The sequence below is a fragment of the Anser anser genome (assembly GCF_964211835.1).
Source record: "Anser anser genome assembly, chromosome: 7".
Lineage (NCBI taxonomy): Eukaryota > Metazoa > Chordata > Aves > Anseriformes > Anatidae > Anser > Anser anser.
In genome coordinates this window covers 29621423-29637578 of record NC_139727.1, presented here as the reverse complement: position 1 = coordinate 29637578, position 16156 = coordinate 29621423, and the positions used below count along the sequence as shown (strand labels likewise).

At 39.5% G+C, this 16156-nt stretch overlaps 1 long non-coding RNA gene across 2 annotated transcripts in view; it reads left to right on the top strand.

Annotated features, from left to right (window-relative positions):
* Positions 1 to 1281: 1281 nt before the first annotated feature.
* The window catches only part of LOC310902525, a 35390-nt gene continuing 20515 nt past the window's right edge, over positions 1282 to 16156 (top strand). For both annotated transcript variants that reach the window (XR_014586757.1, XR_014586758.1), the window contains exons 1-2: positions 1282 to 1463; positions 10313 to 10444. This is a non-coding gene — a long non-coding RNA (uncharacterized lncRNA). The remainder of the gene's footprint in view (positions 1464 to 10312; positions 10445 to 16156) is intronic.

Sequence of the window (16156 nt, the reverse complement as noted above, 5' to 3'; positions counted from 1 at the left end):
GGTCCTGGACCAGGTCCAAGCAGCTCAAGAGCTGGGATATGTGTTTCCCAGGTGCAGTTCAACTGAATCCCTTAAACACATTTCTTAAATTCATTTCTTTCGTGGGATTTAAGTTCTTGTCTAATGTTCCAGCTTATAGTCCTTTATCTCCTGAGCACGAGCATTAAAAAGATCTGTTTTCTTCCAAACGGTTCTGCTGATAGCCTGTGATGCAGAAGATCCATCTCTGAAATGAGTGAGTTCATTTGCCCTCTGTGGAGGACATCAGGTTTGCAACAGGACAAGGCATCCTTCATCAAACCCTAGCTGGGAATCAGGACACTGGTGTCCTGGTTGTCCTGGGTGAAGTAAAGCAAAGATAGCTGCCTTCTTATACCTCAGATTTGATAACGGTCAGTGTTATGTGCTATCTCTCTTCTCTGTCTTGTGATGCTACATGTGCTCCCCCAAACACAATAACTATACCCTTACACTTACAGGTGCAAAAGGGAACAACTATGCATCTCCCTTTGAAATATTTTTTCTTACACTGAAGTTTCTTCTGATTTTTCTGATTTGGCTAGGAAAAAAAATGTATTAAATACAGGGCAGGGATGTGATGGTGGTATGGAACTAGGCTGCCATTCCTTGCCCTTGTTTGTGGGGGCAAGAGACTGACAGGGGTCCCTGGGCAAATGGGGGGTGGTCTAAGAGTCAGGTCTGGAAGCTGGAGGATGAGGGATCAGGGAGAGTTTCTGCACTTATTTTTCTTCTGACTGACTTTTTTTCTAAGGCTGGGCTGGAAATTCCCTTGTCACACTGGAGAGTACGTCCCTTTGAACAGAGTTGGTCATACATCCCTGCAAGCTCATTAACAGATGGCAAACAGTGCAGGGGCTATGTGAGTGCTCTTCACCTGACACAGGAACACTGGAACATGGGCAAGTAAGAAAAATCTCCAGATGAAACCCTACAGCATGTTCCAAGCTGAATAATTTCCCCAGCTTGTGCTAAGACACCACTTCACCATGAAAAAGGGCTGAACTCTTGGCACAAAGAGCTGACTGCTGACCCCTTCTCCCCTAGAAAGCTGCTCATGATGCCACAGGTCCCGCTCATGATGCTGAGGCACTAGCTAGAAGAAGCAAAGATATTTCTCTTCAGGCAGGAAATAATTTCAGCCTCTTAATCCCAAAGTCAAAATGTCCCTATTATCTCAACAACTAATCACTATATAAGCTCATGTATTAATGTTTTAAGAAATCAGCATTTAGAGATACTGGGAAAGAGGAAAATAGTGTGCATAAAAGTTGGGGAGGGGAGACAAGAGGAGTATTTGGCTTTTACGCTTGATCAGATTTAACCTTCTAAGCAATATTTTTATGTATGTTTACAGGGTGCCCTTTTTGTTGAGTCAATAAGAAGAATATCTACAGGACAGACACTGGTAACTCAATTATGAAATCAAACTGTTATTCAGATAGGTATAAAATCTCATATTTTGCACATGATTTTGACATCAAATATCAAATTTCACTAAGAGCCTTAGCCATCAGGAATTTTCAGTCCCTGACTCTATTTCTTTGTGGAGTTTCAAACTGGTCACCTAATACCAGGGAAGGGGAAGGAGGGGAACATCACCAATGAAACCTTAGGCCATGATGAATTATACTTTTAAAATTTCTAACCTTGAAACTTTACTTGTCTATGTAACCCCATTTCTGTGGAGTTTTATTGCTGATTTCATAAGGGTTATTTGCTGGAATCAATTTATGAGCAGTGTATATTCATAACCATGCTTCTTGATGAATTGAGATCTTGTGTAACTTCAAAAGCAAATTGAAGAACTCAAGTACATCCACACTTTTCACTTGAAAAAAAAAATATATCTTTGCTATTATTTCATACTGCTTAAATACTAGGCTACCTTGTTTTGAGGTTTAGTACAGTTACCTGCAAGATATCAAAAAAAGGGAAGAATTTCATCAGTGGGTGAACACCTCCCAGACAACTGCTGATTTCAGTGACAGAGCTTAAATGAAGTGAAATCACTCTCTGCCATGTATTATCCCAGGCTGGTGATGACTCCTGTAACAGACCTGTGGGGTTCAACCATCCAGATGAGTCATGTAATCATAAAAGAGGAGCACTGTCCCTTTTAGCAGTTACCGTATTGATGGCTTCCTCCAATCCACTAGCTGGGAAGCAACTTAGTGCTAAGAGGCATGATGAAATAGAAACAGGATCCAATATTTAAGTTATGTCTCAAAGCAAAATGAAACTTATTTTGTGTTCAGTTTGCTTCATTGCTGTTTTCATTAAAGATAGGTCATTTTTAAAGTAGTAAATGTTAGCTCTTTGCTGTTGGCATGTGAGCATCAAGAGCCCACCCTAACCTTGTTTTCATATTTTGCTGCTCTAAAAAATAGAGAGAGTTTTTCTGCTTTAAGCAAGTGAGGTTAGCTTATTTTTGAAGCAAGCAGCTAGGACTTGTACTGACACCTGAGAGAGGATCGACTGACTGCAGTCATAAGCACAGGTTGTATGGCTGCCCTAACTGATGAAAATTGGTGGCAATGAATCTAATTCTTTTGTTTATGTGAATCACCAGAAACTGTTGCCTTCTTTCCCTCCCAAGGCTTATTCCTAAACAAAGCTGAATTGGAAAGTATAGATTCACAAAGTCTCCCTGGAGAAAGTGATCTCCTGAATTTAACCCAAGAAAAAAAGAGAAGCCTAAAATCCTGGCACTGAGACTACCAATTTGGGTCTGTAGCAATTAATTATATTGAGTTTCATTAAATTTCTCCATGCTGGAATCATGAGATTGTCTGTAATTCTGCCACCTACAGTGTAAAGAATATAAACTGTTCCCTTTGCATTTGTAAATATTTCCAACTGTTATTTTTAATCAAAAGTCCACTTAAGCTTAATTGTTCCATAAGGTGGTTGTGGATAAAATGCTCAAATTTCATGTTACTTGTAAGCAAGACAGTAGTGTGATCACCTTTTCTATCTGGGAGCTCTTCACTGAGATCATTTATCCATGGACTAAACATTTAAATTAGCATTTAAACCTGGGTCAGGTCTGTGAACTCTAGATCACAGTCCCAGGCCTGTGTGAAATCCCCATTCAGCAGTGTGAATAAGAAACAATTCTTGATTGATAGTGACCCAAACTCTCACCCCATGCCATGGTTGTATGTCCTGTTCCTGGCTACTTCATGAGTAGCATCCACCACTGTGCAAGGAATGTCCTTGCCCCATGACTCACTTGCATGGAATAAAGACAGGTTCCTTGAAATTTCATCCTTTGCAGCCAATATAACTATCATTTTTTTGTAAGTAGTGATGAGGCCTCCAGCAAGATCAGACGAGTTAAGAAGAAAGAAACACCCCCCCCCCAAAAGAAAAAAAAAAAAAAATGTTTTAGAGCAAATCCTTTCTCACTGGTTCTTTGAACAGCACAAACTATATTTTTCCTTCCTATTTCAGGCCAGAGAGTCAAAGGCTTAGGCATGTGACCTCTCTCATTTGTAATGACCAAATAAGTCCCAACTACAGCTACCCCCATGTGACTCATCTGAAACAACACAACCCCATATGAAATTGCTAACGGTCCAGATGGCAAATCAAGCTTCCGAGAGACTGATGGACTGAATTTCATTTATTCCAAATGCATTTTGAATAATATTGAAGGACTTTTCAGAGTGCCTATGTACTGGATACTCTCCAGATGTGTCAGATGTAAAAGTGGTTGTTCACTTTAGAACCTGAAAGAAATAATCAGCTACTTTTATGCAAAGGAAGAAGACTGCACCTGTAGTTGACATTACTTAACAAGTTTCATTGTGCCAATACATTCTGCATGCTTTGAAGTGAAACCTATTTGTAGTGTTCCTTATGGGCATTTAGGTATCAGTATTGGTCTGGAGACTTGTGATGGAAATACTGCTTGAATTTCTTCAGCTGTCTTGGTTTGACATCATAAAAGACTTCTGTATTTTGCTCTGAAATGTTTTTAAAATAAATGCACATACCCCCCCTTTCTTAATACATATAACTTATTACGGGAATACTTGATTTGAAACAAAAATAAAATTTATCCAGACAGTTATTTTTCTCTTAGCAGATACAGATGCAAAAAAACACCTGCTTGTTTTCAGCTAGCATCTCTAAAATAAATAAATAAAATGAAACTGGTTTAAAGAGTTCAGTCTTTAATCATTTTATCATTATTTAATGAGGTAATGAAATTTTAGCTGATAGCTTTCTGGTATAACCAGCAGGGATGTTTCAACAATTGCCAAATCCAAAAAACAACCATCAGACAACATGGAAAGGTAATCCTGACAGTTATGTTAATCTCTACAAACAAAGCTGACCCAGAACTCAGTTTTCAAGCAGTGCCTCTTACTTCCCTGGCCAGAGCCTACAGCACTGTCTGGAGCCAATTCCCAATTTCTGCTGAAACATCCAGCCCTGAGCCTGGCCAGGCTTCATGCGATACCATGTGAAGTAAAGGATATTAACTTCCCCAGGATGTCTCTAATCTCTATCCCTTAGTCAGCAGGATCACTTCAGTTGGGCTAGTGAGTACCTAGAAAGCCTTTCACTAAAGCCTCTCCAGAGCCTTCTGTCTAGAAAGCATAACAGTGATATTACAGGTGGTCTTAGTGCTTATAGGTGTTTTGACATGAAAATTGTGAACAATTAAAAGAGCAACAATCGGCATTGCTTAGAGAATAATATTGCTGCAGGCTTCAGCAGAAGCATGACTGAGCCTCTAAAGGATGGTCTTGCAGATGTGTAGTTCCTGTAAAACAGTCTCCTGGGCTGAGCTCTGCCACAGATAGCTGGCCACAAAGCATCCTGCTCCCAGAGGCTCTCTGAATTTGATTTGCCTCTCACAGGGGTTTTGCAGCTGACTTAAGCCACCTTTCCTTGCTCTTTCCAAACCAGATCTGCTCTTGACAAGAAGAAATCCTGGCTGTTCAGGAGTGGTTTAAAGCCAATTTGGGTGAAGAGTGGCATTGGAGCCATGGGGGCTTCTCCAGGTAACAAGGAGAGCCCATGAAATATGTAGGAACAGGTAGTGGTCTTGATTTCCAGCACAGGGAGATTTTTGTTGTTGTTGTTTTAATTCCATGTTCTGGTACACATACACAAATGCTGAATTAATATGTTTGATACTGTCTAATGCATTCTTAGTGAGAAATCTCACAATGTGGTTGCAAAGAAAATTCAACTGGTTTGTTTACTTACCCTAAAAGCTGAATATGTTGCAATAACCAGCAGTGTATCAAAATGTCAAATTTATATTCAAGCCCTTTGAAATTGTTTCCAAAACAATAAGGCAGTAGTTTTTTGTTGTTGTTTCTTTTTCCTTTTTTTTTTTTTCTAGTGTTGTCCTGCAATCCATCATTGCAATGCAGCCAAAACTCCTAGGTATGAAATGCTTCCTTTTCCAACACATAAAAGCATTACAGACTATTAATTACATTATGATTAGCTGGGACATCTTAACTATAAATCATTGTTGCTTAAATATAGGCTACAAAGAATTAATTGGCAGCCTGCCAGTTCAGGGAAATGAAATCTAGCACTAGAAATAATATCAAAGCCAAGGTGTCTGTGAAAGCCTGAGTAGTCTAGAGATATGTGTACTTGCATTGTATACCTACAGGCTCAGCTCCTCGAGACTCCTACAGTCATTTGTGACAGGTGACATCAAGGAAAAAGTCCATCTGACCTTCCTGGCTACTGCTTGCCCCCAAGAAAATTGTTGCAAACCATTGCAGACTTCTTGTTAAAAGACAGCCACAGCCACCAAGCTGGCTGGCTGCTCAGTATTAAAGGGCATGTTTGGGTCTGTACTAAGTTGTAAGGCAGGTTCAGAGATCTTGCTGCAGATTTTCTCCAGCCTAGCTCAAAGTCTGTATCTGCATCTAAATGAACAGTTTTTGAGTGAATTCAGAGATGTGAAGACTTACAAGTAGAGATACAACCACTGTCTCTGTTTCAAACCAGAGAAGTCAGAAAGTTTCCTCAAGACAGGTACTTACAAGAACACAATTGATGTTAGTACATCAACACCATGTGACAGAGCTTTTACAAACTGTCTTGAGAACTTATACTAGGGATCTCAGCCTTGTGTGTGAGATTTTCACAGATATAATCTTTCAAATAAGAGAAAAATAGAGACTGCTGCAAATTTAATAACTAGAGTGAGATACATTTAGCAGTCTTTGTAACTTATCAAACATGGAAATATATCCACACTGCAGGAAATTCATTGCTGTAGTACAAACACAGCCAGCTTCTGACAATAATCCTATTAAAGTAACAATCTCTGTTCATGTTGCTATCATTCATATCATACTGAAATTCCATTTAGCAAGATTAAAAGTGAAATAACTGCCTTTTACTTTCTCATTTTTTCCACCTCTCTTCATTGTGTTCAGGAGAGACATTGCTTTTCCCTTTTAAACTCTGTCTGTCCTTTTTAAGTTCTGTGGTCTGTCTTCTGGCAAGCCCTATATCCTATGCTCTCACTAGATGTTTTTGTCCCTAACACTCTTATGTCTGTAATATCTACCCCCTGAGAAGCACCTTCTGGCATCTGAAGAAATTTGGATTAATCCTATTTGTTGGATCCAATCCAGATTTCCTTCCTATAGCAAGGCTTTCTTTCTAGTTAGTGGATCAAGACCAGAGGGGTTCTACTCCAGGTTGAAACAGCTGCCCAGGAGCAAGATGGACAAGATTAAGTCAGGTCCATAAGGGTACCTCTGCGTATCTACACAAAAGCATTGAATTGTTGCCTCCAGCTTGAAGATCTGGCCGAACTGGGATTAACAGAAGATAGTGATTTGTCTCACTTCCTTGATTATGCAGTACCACAGAATTTGGCAGAAGTTTTGCAGGAAATGACCTTGTTAAGTGCCTTGTAGGAACTGGGTAGTTATCCCCTCAGGGACCCTAGGAAGTATCAATTAGCATGGGATTTCTTTAACGTCACATCAGTGTCTTTGCTTTCAGTTCATGACAGAAATGAGGGGTGAGGTTCATAAGGTAGACACCTCTCATTGAGCCCCCCTCAACATCCTTGGCAGTCAAAGGAGAGAAACAGGCACTTCTAAGATGTGATTAATCCAAGCATTACCAATTGTACCCTATTTTTCCTTCAGTAATTAGCATGGAAGCCTAAGGGAACTACCTCAGATGTAGGCATCCAGAGTTGTGTGGGATAAATTCCAAATACAAAGAATAAGATCTTCAAGAGCAGTAATCCTATTTATACTGCAAAATACCCTGTGCTTCCTCAGGGTGCAAGAAGCTTTCATCTAACATGAGCACACTGCCAGAATGGATAGTCTTATCCCTGGCTGTGCAGTCTCTCCCACTCCATTGTGCTGGGGAGAAGTATTGATGTGGCCATGTGCTAAATTGTACAAACTGCAATAGTTGAAAACAAATGAATTTCAAGGCTTCATGTGCTGGTAAATCTACCAAATCCTTAGTCACCTTGTTCAGTGATTCCCTTCACTGTTGCAGGAAGGGTCGTACTTTTTTTTCCTGAAATCCATGTCACTGATTCCTAATCAACATTTGCTTGCTAGTTTATGGCAGTATCTATTGTTAGCAGTTTCTCTTTGTTTTAAAAAATCAAAGCCAAAACTGTCATGGTCAGGCACTTGTTTTAAACAGACTGAAAAAGAAGAGTATTCAATGCCACTTTACCATCTGATCTGTAATGAGTCTACTCTGATTTCTGATTAAACATAAACTTTCATTAGGGTTTGAGATCTAAAAAATATCTGTTCATGAAATACTGCATTTCACATCACATGCATTTAAGTAGCTTCTCCAGCTGGTGCTGAAGAATATTTAGTCCATGCCCCTTGAAGGCACCGGTTTTGCATGCGGTGTGTTTTTTTTTGTTTGTTTGTTTTTTAATCCAAAGCGACATTGTCTCATTAAGTGGTCAGTAATTGTCATTATTCACCATGTATTGTGACTTGTAAATGAGGATTTCAAAGTCTATTCAGAAACAAGTTGTCTGTAAATACACAGATTAAGAAGACTAATAAAATTTCCCTTGCTTTAGAAAAAAAATGACCTTTTTATTCAGCAAGGGTTCTGTAGCAGTATGAATCTTGATAAACAATCCCTGTCTCTGCCACGTGGAGACAAAAGGAGCATTGTGCTATATGCTTCGGTTTACCAGGGCTGCAGAGAACTTAGACTCATACCAAAGTGGATGTCTTGCCCAAAACTGAAGGTCAAAATCTCCTGCTCTTCTGGCACTTCAGAACCTTGGAGCCTAGACACTTGACACTGACATCCAGCTTAGGTTATGAAGTATGCTGTGAAGTGGGCTGTGTAGTAGCTTAGGCTACTACAGCTCAGAGGATGAGCATGGGTAAGTGCAAGCTAGTTGTAAAAATGAGAGTTTCCCTTGACGTAAAAAAAACAGAGAGCTGTGTCAAGGACCAGGTGACAAATCTCTACAGGGTTATGGGTGTTCCTTCCACAGCCCTGTGAGTGAATCCTGAGTCTTCCAGTGGGTTTGTGAAATATCCTTGGGCTTGCTACCACCCTCCAGTCAGTCTGGGAAACTCAGTCATCCACACTTGCTGTTGATATCAGGAGGCTTAGAGACAAACCACAGCCTGTGATGATGGTGCTCCAGGAGATGAGAGATGTAGTTGTCTGTGTAGCAGATTGAGTAGTTATTGTCCAAGTAGGAAAGCACATTTTTCAGCCTTTACTTGGAACCAGCTGCTTCTGAGGATCTTGTACCACACAGATCAGATCAGAGACTCGGGTATCAGGCATCTGAGGGAGCTGACATCAAATCTTTCTCAGGTTTTTGGTAAATTTGCCTGTTCTCCTCCTCTGATAAGTTATATACCTCAGCACACTGTCTGAGGGCTAGTCAATGCTTATTTTGGGAAGTGTTTGGAAACCTACAACCACAAGGAGCTAGGAAGTGAAAAAGTAGATTTTGAAACTGAAATGGTTAAAAATGATCTTCAAATGTCAAGCTGCCTGAAGGAAAGGCGAGCTCACCTCAGCTCCATTTAGAGTGATGTTGGGTAGAGGGAATTTTATTCTTTCAAATGTATGTGCATTTATAATGCATAAAAATGTAGTTAAATGCAGGTCGCTGTGTGACTGAAGAGCGAATATTAAACATAAACGGGTTGCTTCACATCTGGAAGGAAAGCAAATCAGCATTGCTTCTCCACAGGGTGAAACTGAAATGTGTGCTTTGCAATGCTGTTACTAGGCCAGGGAGAAATAAAATAGAGAGCTGAGAATCAGTATGAGGTAAAATATGCCATTAAACTATCAGATGAAATGGGGACAGAAGAGGAAAAATGTGGGTAGAGGAGGTGAAAGAAGAACAATTATTGTCTTTTGGACAGGAATGAGGGTTTTTTTGTGTGTGATGACCTTATGCATACTTTTAGGAACTGATATGTCTCAGTAGGTAAAACATTAATTTGGGAGGAGGTTTGTGCACTCTTCAACAATTTACACCTTTCTTTCTGTTTTCTCTGAGAGCATTTTTTTGTGTCTTGTCCATTTAGATGAATAATGTGAGGTAATAAAATGCTCTTCCATGAGCTGGTATGTTAGGGCCTTAGTGCAGCTGAGGATAAAAAACAATTGGGAAAGGTAACTTCCTTAGATATGGAACATGAAGGCAGCACAAACAGATAAGAAAAACTTGTGTATAGATTCATTTGTGATCACTGCAGCTTGCATGATCATTTTCCATCTTTCTCCTTTTCACCAAAAACCTTCCTGAGCGCAGTCTTATTCAGCACATAGCACTAAAGCATTCCTTGAATGGATCACTGTACAGTGTTTGAGATCCTGGAGCCAGCTCTCATTAGCTGATGACTAATTCTGCTTCCAATAAGAGGAACAATGTAACTGGGTGAATCTAACCTCTCTTTTATTTTCCTCCTTCAGCCTATGAAGCTCTAGCCTGTATAATTCACAGTTACCAAACACTGACTACTCCCATAAACATACTCATTTATTTAGGATTTTTTGTAGTACATTATGACAATGCATATGCAACTTCCACACCTAGAAATGTAAAGATAAACAACATATTTGGAAAAGCAAAAGTGACATCTACATTTTAAAATCAGAAGACAGAAAAAAAAAACACACAAAAAGAAAAAAAAAAAAACAAATAAATGCAAGAAGTAGCTCTGAAGCTGTCCATATGTGTGCCTAACTGTTCACTGTTTCTTATTCATTGTCAGGAAGTGCTAATGTCCAAATCTGTGTCATTTCTGTCTTGTTTCAGACAGTTACAGGCAGGAACTAGAAAACATTTTCTGTCATCCAGCTCACCAATGAAAGTGAATGGTGGAAAATTGAAATAAGCATTCTCACCTCGGGTTATTGTCAGCAGGCATGGTGACTCCACAAATATTGGGTAAGTCCGGGATCACTGTGCTCTGCCCACAGGGGGTTGTTTTCACCTCTGGAAGTAGAGTGACTGAGTAGGATTATAAGGGACATCAGACAGGCAATGACAAGGAGTACAAATATAAATCTCTATATACAAAGGCTGAAATTAGCTCGTATATGCTCCTTGGAGGTACTTTATAAGTAAATGATTTGTTGAATAGGATTGGACCCATTAAAGTAAAAGATTTGGAACAAGAAAAAGCAGGAAATGTTTATCAAGGAACCCAGAGCACATAATGCTGTCACTGTTATACATTACCCAACACAGTTGCAGTTTGCATGAAATGCTCCTTGGGCCCATTAAATTTTTTCCAGGCAAAGATTAGAGTGAGTAGTTTCGGAAGAAGATAGACAAGATTTGGCTGTTTTAGAGATGTGTGGTGGTTTTTCTTTGAAATCTTTCTGCTTTTAACTGAAGCTTCAGTCCTGGAAAGATTGAAGTTCTCAATGATTGGCTTTGCTTGGCTTTGTCTTTTACCACACTGCCATCATCTTTCCCCTCAGTCAAGCAAACAAAACCATGTCTCTGATTTCTCTATTGTGAACCTTTTGTTAATGGAAATTAAATGAGCCAGAAGGAACTGTAACAGTTCTAGTATAGGTTTTGGGTAATCTCCCCTGATACACCAGGACTTGGTCATATCTAGAGATTAAACAAGGCTAAGGAATATTACCAGGCCTGGTCTTGGCACAGCCAATCTAGGACTTTCCAAAACAGTTTTGTTTCTGGGGACTAGATGAGAGCCAACTGCATTAAGCATTTTAGATACAGCCCCTCTATTTCTTCAGGGTAAGAGAGCTTAGTAATATTGTTAGAAATGCTGTTTGATGCTGTCTGGCTTCAGTTCCAACTAAGGAATATGTTAATTTAATACCACAGATATTGCACCAGTGTCCACTCTTGTGGCTTTTCATACAATGAACGAGATTGCAGAACATTTGCTTTATTCCATTCATTTTTTTTCACCCAGCACGTTAGAACTTCTTTTCACCCAGTTTATTTTCTCATTCTTGCACCTAATTTACAAGTCTAAACCCTACTTTGTGTTTGGTCCCTCATCTGAGAAGGTCAAAGAAGTATGCAAATGTGATAATTCTCCACCTTCCAAGGTAACAAAATTTAAATTCAGCCCAAAGAAATCTGCAATGTTCATCCATAAATCAGTGCCAAAGCTGTGGGTCGTTCTTGAATTTGTTCCTGCTTTTGATTAAAGATTGGAGAGAGAAACATCTTTTCAAATATAGAATAACATCTGTAGTTATCAATGCATTATGATTTTGGTCACTGAACAATTTTGGTAACTGAACAATTTTGGTAAGAAATTCCCACTCCCATGAGCAGATATTTGAATGTATCTGGCTCCTCAATTACCTTTTCTTTTTGCAGTTGAACAATTTACATTTCCTCCTCTTGCTAAAAGTGGGCTGTTCCTTGGGCACCGGTCATTTCTGTGTCAGCTAATAAACCCTTTTTTATTCCCTACATAACTACTGTGCATTAGAGAATTGTTGAGTTGGAAAATATTAGCTTCATTTAGTTATTGTTAAGCTTTGCTGAGAAAGGAGAGCCTCGTTCACATACCAGGTCCATTTTCAGAAGCAAAATGTATTTAATTGGGCTATTTTTGTTGCAAGTTCACAAAGTTTCTCCAGCACAGACTCCAATTAAGCAACTGAATCTGATATGAAGTAATTGAGACTGACCCAGCTGTCTTGTAGGACTGCAATGAGTTGCTGTGGAAGGGATCTTTGATCCCCCTGAACACCATTCACACCACGTAATACAAAGATGAGTATCCACACTGCCTCCATCTTTGGCCTCAACCCACTTTTTCTATCTTGATTTCTCAGAGGCACATAGACTCTATAGCTGCTATCAGTGAGCTACGTAAACTCTGATGCCTCACAAAATCAAACCCAGGAGTTCATCTCACCGAACTGTAGTTGCGTGCAGTGTGAACATCTCCACCTTCACTAAATACTATCCACATCTTTCACAGTAAGGAGAAAGAAATAAACACACATCTAGGACTCAATCCATTTAACTTCCTCTAAATTTCTATTCTATGCTGAAATAAATTGTACGCAGTTCCTCTCCCTTCACCCTGCAAGAGAGCTCTGAGTGATTAGCTCAGATTCAGGAGTCTACTTCGAAGATACACTATTATCTTCCTGAAAGTGGTTATGTTGTTGCTCTCAAGTTGTTCATCCAGAATTAGCCACTGATCTTAGCTTCTCTATTTCTCCCTCCTTCTCCTTATTTTCACACTGAATAGCACTTGTACAAAACATTCTCCATGTTTCTGAGTCAAAAAAAGGAGTTTCTGGAAAGGTTGTTTATGTATAAATTTATGAGGCAGAATGAAGTAGAGAAGTTACTATTTACTTCCCCTCCTAAAAGCTCTATAATGTAATGACAGTCAGTGCTGCAGGTTACAGTTGTGATAGATTCTGCAAAGAGCTCACTTATACTGATGAATGCAGTAAAACCACAGATAATTGTTAATGCATAGTTGTTGCTGGCTTTTAGTAGGTATTCCTTGGCATTCCTGAGCTGCTTTGGGATTTTCTATGGGTGTATATTATTAGCAAGGAGGATTTATTTCTGTTGTTGTAAACACGGGGGTTGTGAGGTCTGGATCTCCCATCATCAGGGTAACCACCTGCCTCTGCAATAGTATATACATTTCCAGTATGCCTCTGAAGTCAGGAAGATGTTTTCATGTGAGTCATTGGTTATCTAACCTAAGTGATACATCCTAAAACAGATGTTATTAATAAATTAAGTGACTTGCATACTAAACAAGTTAGTTTCTCTCCACTAGGAGAACTGATTTAAGTTCAGGGTACAGAAGTCTTCACACATCTCCATTATCCCCTAGAGGGGAGAGCTCCTGCTCCAACTCCAATCTATTTTCACCAACAGCTGTGAGACCTGCAGATTGTGTTGGAACTGCAAGTTCTTAAAGCTATTTTACAACATTCTCCCATCCTTAGAGCTGCTAAGGGAAGGTCTATAACTTTCTGCATGCAGCAGCCTCTTCAGCATCCTTAGAATTGCCAGGTGTGATCACATAGCTGGTATATCTTACCCAGCACTTTTTTTTCTTAGTAAAACCAGCAATACAGGAGTTGCAGAAAGGTATAAATCTTGGGTAATACAGGTTTTCTTTGCCCATTGCTGAATTCCTGTTGTATGTCTTGATCTCAGCTTTACTTAACACATCCAGCTGTCTCTCTGAATATCATTCTTAGCACTGCAGTACCTCCTTCAGTACCTCTAAAAACTACTTGTGGTCATTAGGAAATGAGATATTTCAGCAGGAGACACTCTCCCTTGTAAGATGTTGCGATACCTGAATGAGATGGAAAGCTTTGTTAGGCTGTCCCTTGAATATCCTGAAGCTCCAAGATCTTGGAGTAATTGTTGGAGGTTTCTAGAAGAGCTGGCAGAAGACACCACTTTTATCAGCATTACGTAGTAAATTGTGAAGAGAGCTTTGAACCGTGGTCCCACAAAAGCCATGTTCCTCCAAGGATGCTCTGCATTTCCTTCTGTATCATGCTCATTACAGCCTAAAGCATATGTGCAGCCATGGAGAGAGGGCATGAGGGGGAGGTCATATCTTGTGAGGTATGAGCAAATAGCCAAAGATGTACATAGGGGCAAGAAAATGTTTATTCCCCAAAAAGTATTTCTAATTTCTCAAAACATAAAAATCTTACCAGGCAAGGAAGCAAAATATAAATGTGAGAGATGCCAAGAGAATGGTACAAAGAGAGAGTACTCTCATATTAACTTCTGTCTTTGAAGTGAGATTAAGTCTCTGCCATCCCATATGTTCCCCATTCATACATTCAGTTTTCATTAGTTCCTTGAAGACTGTTCACTTTGCTTAAATATCATTCCCTGTGGAAGTAAGATTTTAAGTATAAAGTAGAAATAAGATTTTAAACATAAAATACAATTTAAAAGGTTTTTGATTTTTTTTTTCAAGTACAGAAAAAGATTTAACAATTGGCTATGTAACCTGAAAAGGTAGAAAAGCCCAGATTATTGTTCCCTGTGTAAAAGTTATTTTCCTGGAGAAAGGTTTAAAGTAGGGTGTCCTTTCTCCATAGGAAAGAGACTCCAAAGGGAGTCTTCCACTCCTTCCTCCCATACAGTTGAGTAAAACACTTCATCAGAAAAACTGAAAGCTCACTGATGAGGACCAAAGAGATTTAAGAGCCGTGAAATCATTACAGTAATGAGTGCAGTGAGTGTGTTCTAGAGGAAACAAATATAATACAAGAGGCAGAATGGCTTCATCCAATCAGCTTTCTGTTAATTTAAAGTGAGAAATGTACGTTCATGCCAGGAGAAATAGAAAATATTGGAAATAATAAGTAGTTGGGGAATATGTGGCTCCAGAAAACAGAGATTTTTCTCTCAAGAAGCCTGACTGTATTCTTACTTACAAAATGGCATGAATAAGTGTGCTGGTGACAACAGGGAGAGTAGATCAATCGTGAACAGAATGGGAGCTGCTGTGTAAATAAGGATAGCAGCACTGGAATCAAGAACTCTAGCAAGAACCTGTTCAAGAGCTGATTTAGTTTCAGAAGTCATTATTCTGCTATGAACAGAGCCCTCTGTAGGAGGGTTAGACTGTCATTCAAACTCATAGTGGACATCCACCTTCCCACCTTCTCATCACATCACCTGATTCAATAAAGAGATCAAAGAAATCAGACTTCAGGAATAAAACTTCTTCTCGATGTCTGTAAGAAAAAAAAAAAAAAAAAAGAAAAAGGGGGGGGTTCATCTCCATAGTTCTTTTCTTTTCATAGCAATATTCATTGGTAGAACATTTCTTCTTAATTTTAAGCCATCTTGATATCTAATCAGGTTTCCTTTCTAGCATAATCTTATAATGGTTATAATTTCATAATTTTATAATGCAGCCATGCAATATTTATGCCATGTGGCAATACACGAGAATGATCACAGCCCTCTCAAGAGCTAACACAGAGCATGAAACTTCTAGACAAATGTTTAAGGTGTGACAGCTCTTCTCACTGAAGTCTGTCACCTTCAGACACAGCTCCAACTGCATCCACCCACAACCTATTCCCTCAGTCTTCCCACATTTGTCCTTGGAACCTTATTTCTTGTTCTTTAAGGTGCAGTAAGGTGAGACAAACAGAAATAATCTTGGTGACACCAAAAAAGACAGTACTGTATGGTTTCCCTGTTTATCTGCATGGGCTATGGTGCTCATCTGACCTTTGCTGAGCTGATTCTGCTCAGTAAGGGATCAGAAAAGCCACCACCAGCAGAAAGTCAGGAGCTTTCTGCCTCCTTTGGGAGCCGAATCATTTCAGCAGGGGTCACATGAACCAGCACAGGGAAAGGGGAAGAAATGGGAGGAGAAGGAAGGAAGACAACGCTCTTTCATAGCCGCAAACTGTTTAAAGCACGTCATCCCACCCTTTGTCCTATAAGTTCAAAGGAAGCCCCAAATATTTCTAGTGAGATCAGAGGGAGACAGGCTCCCACATCAGAGAGTAGGAGAGGGTGATGTTGAGAGTCATGATGAGATCTATATCTACTCCTCAGTCCTAACACATCCCCTTTCCCTTTTCTCGAACACTTCCCATTTCTGAGGAAAGAAGATGATCCAGGGCCATAGCC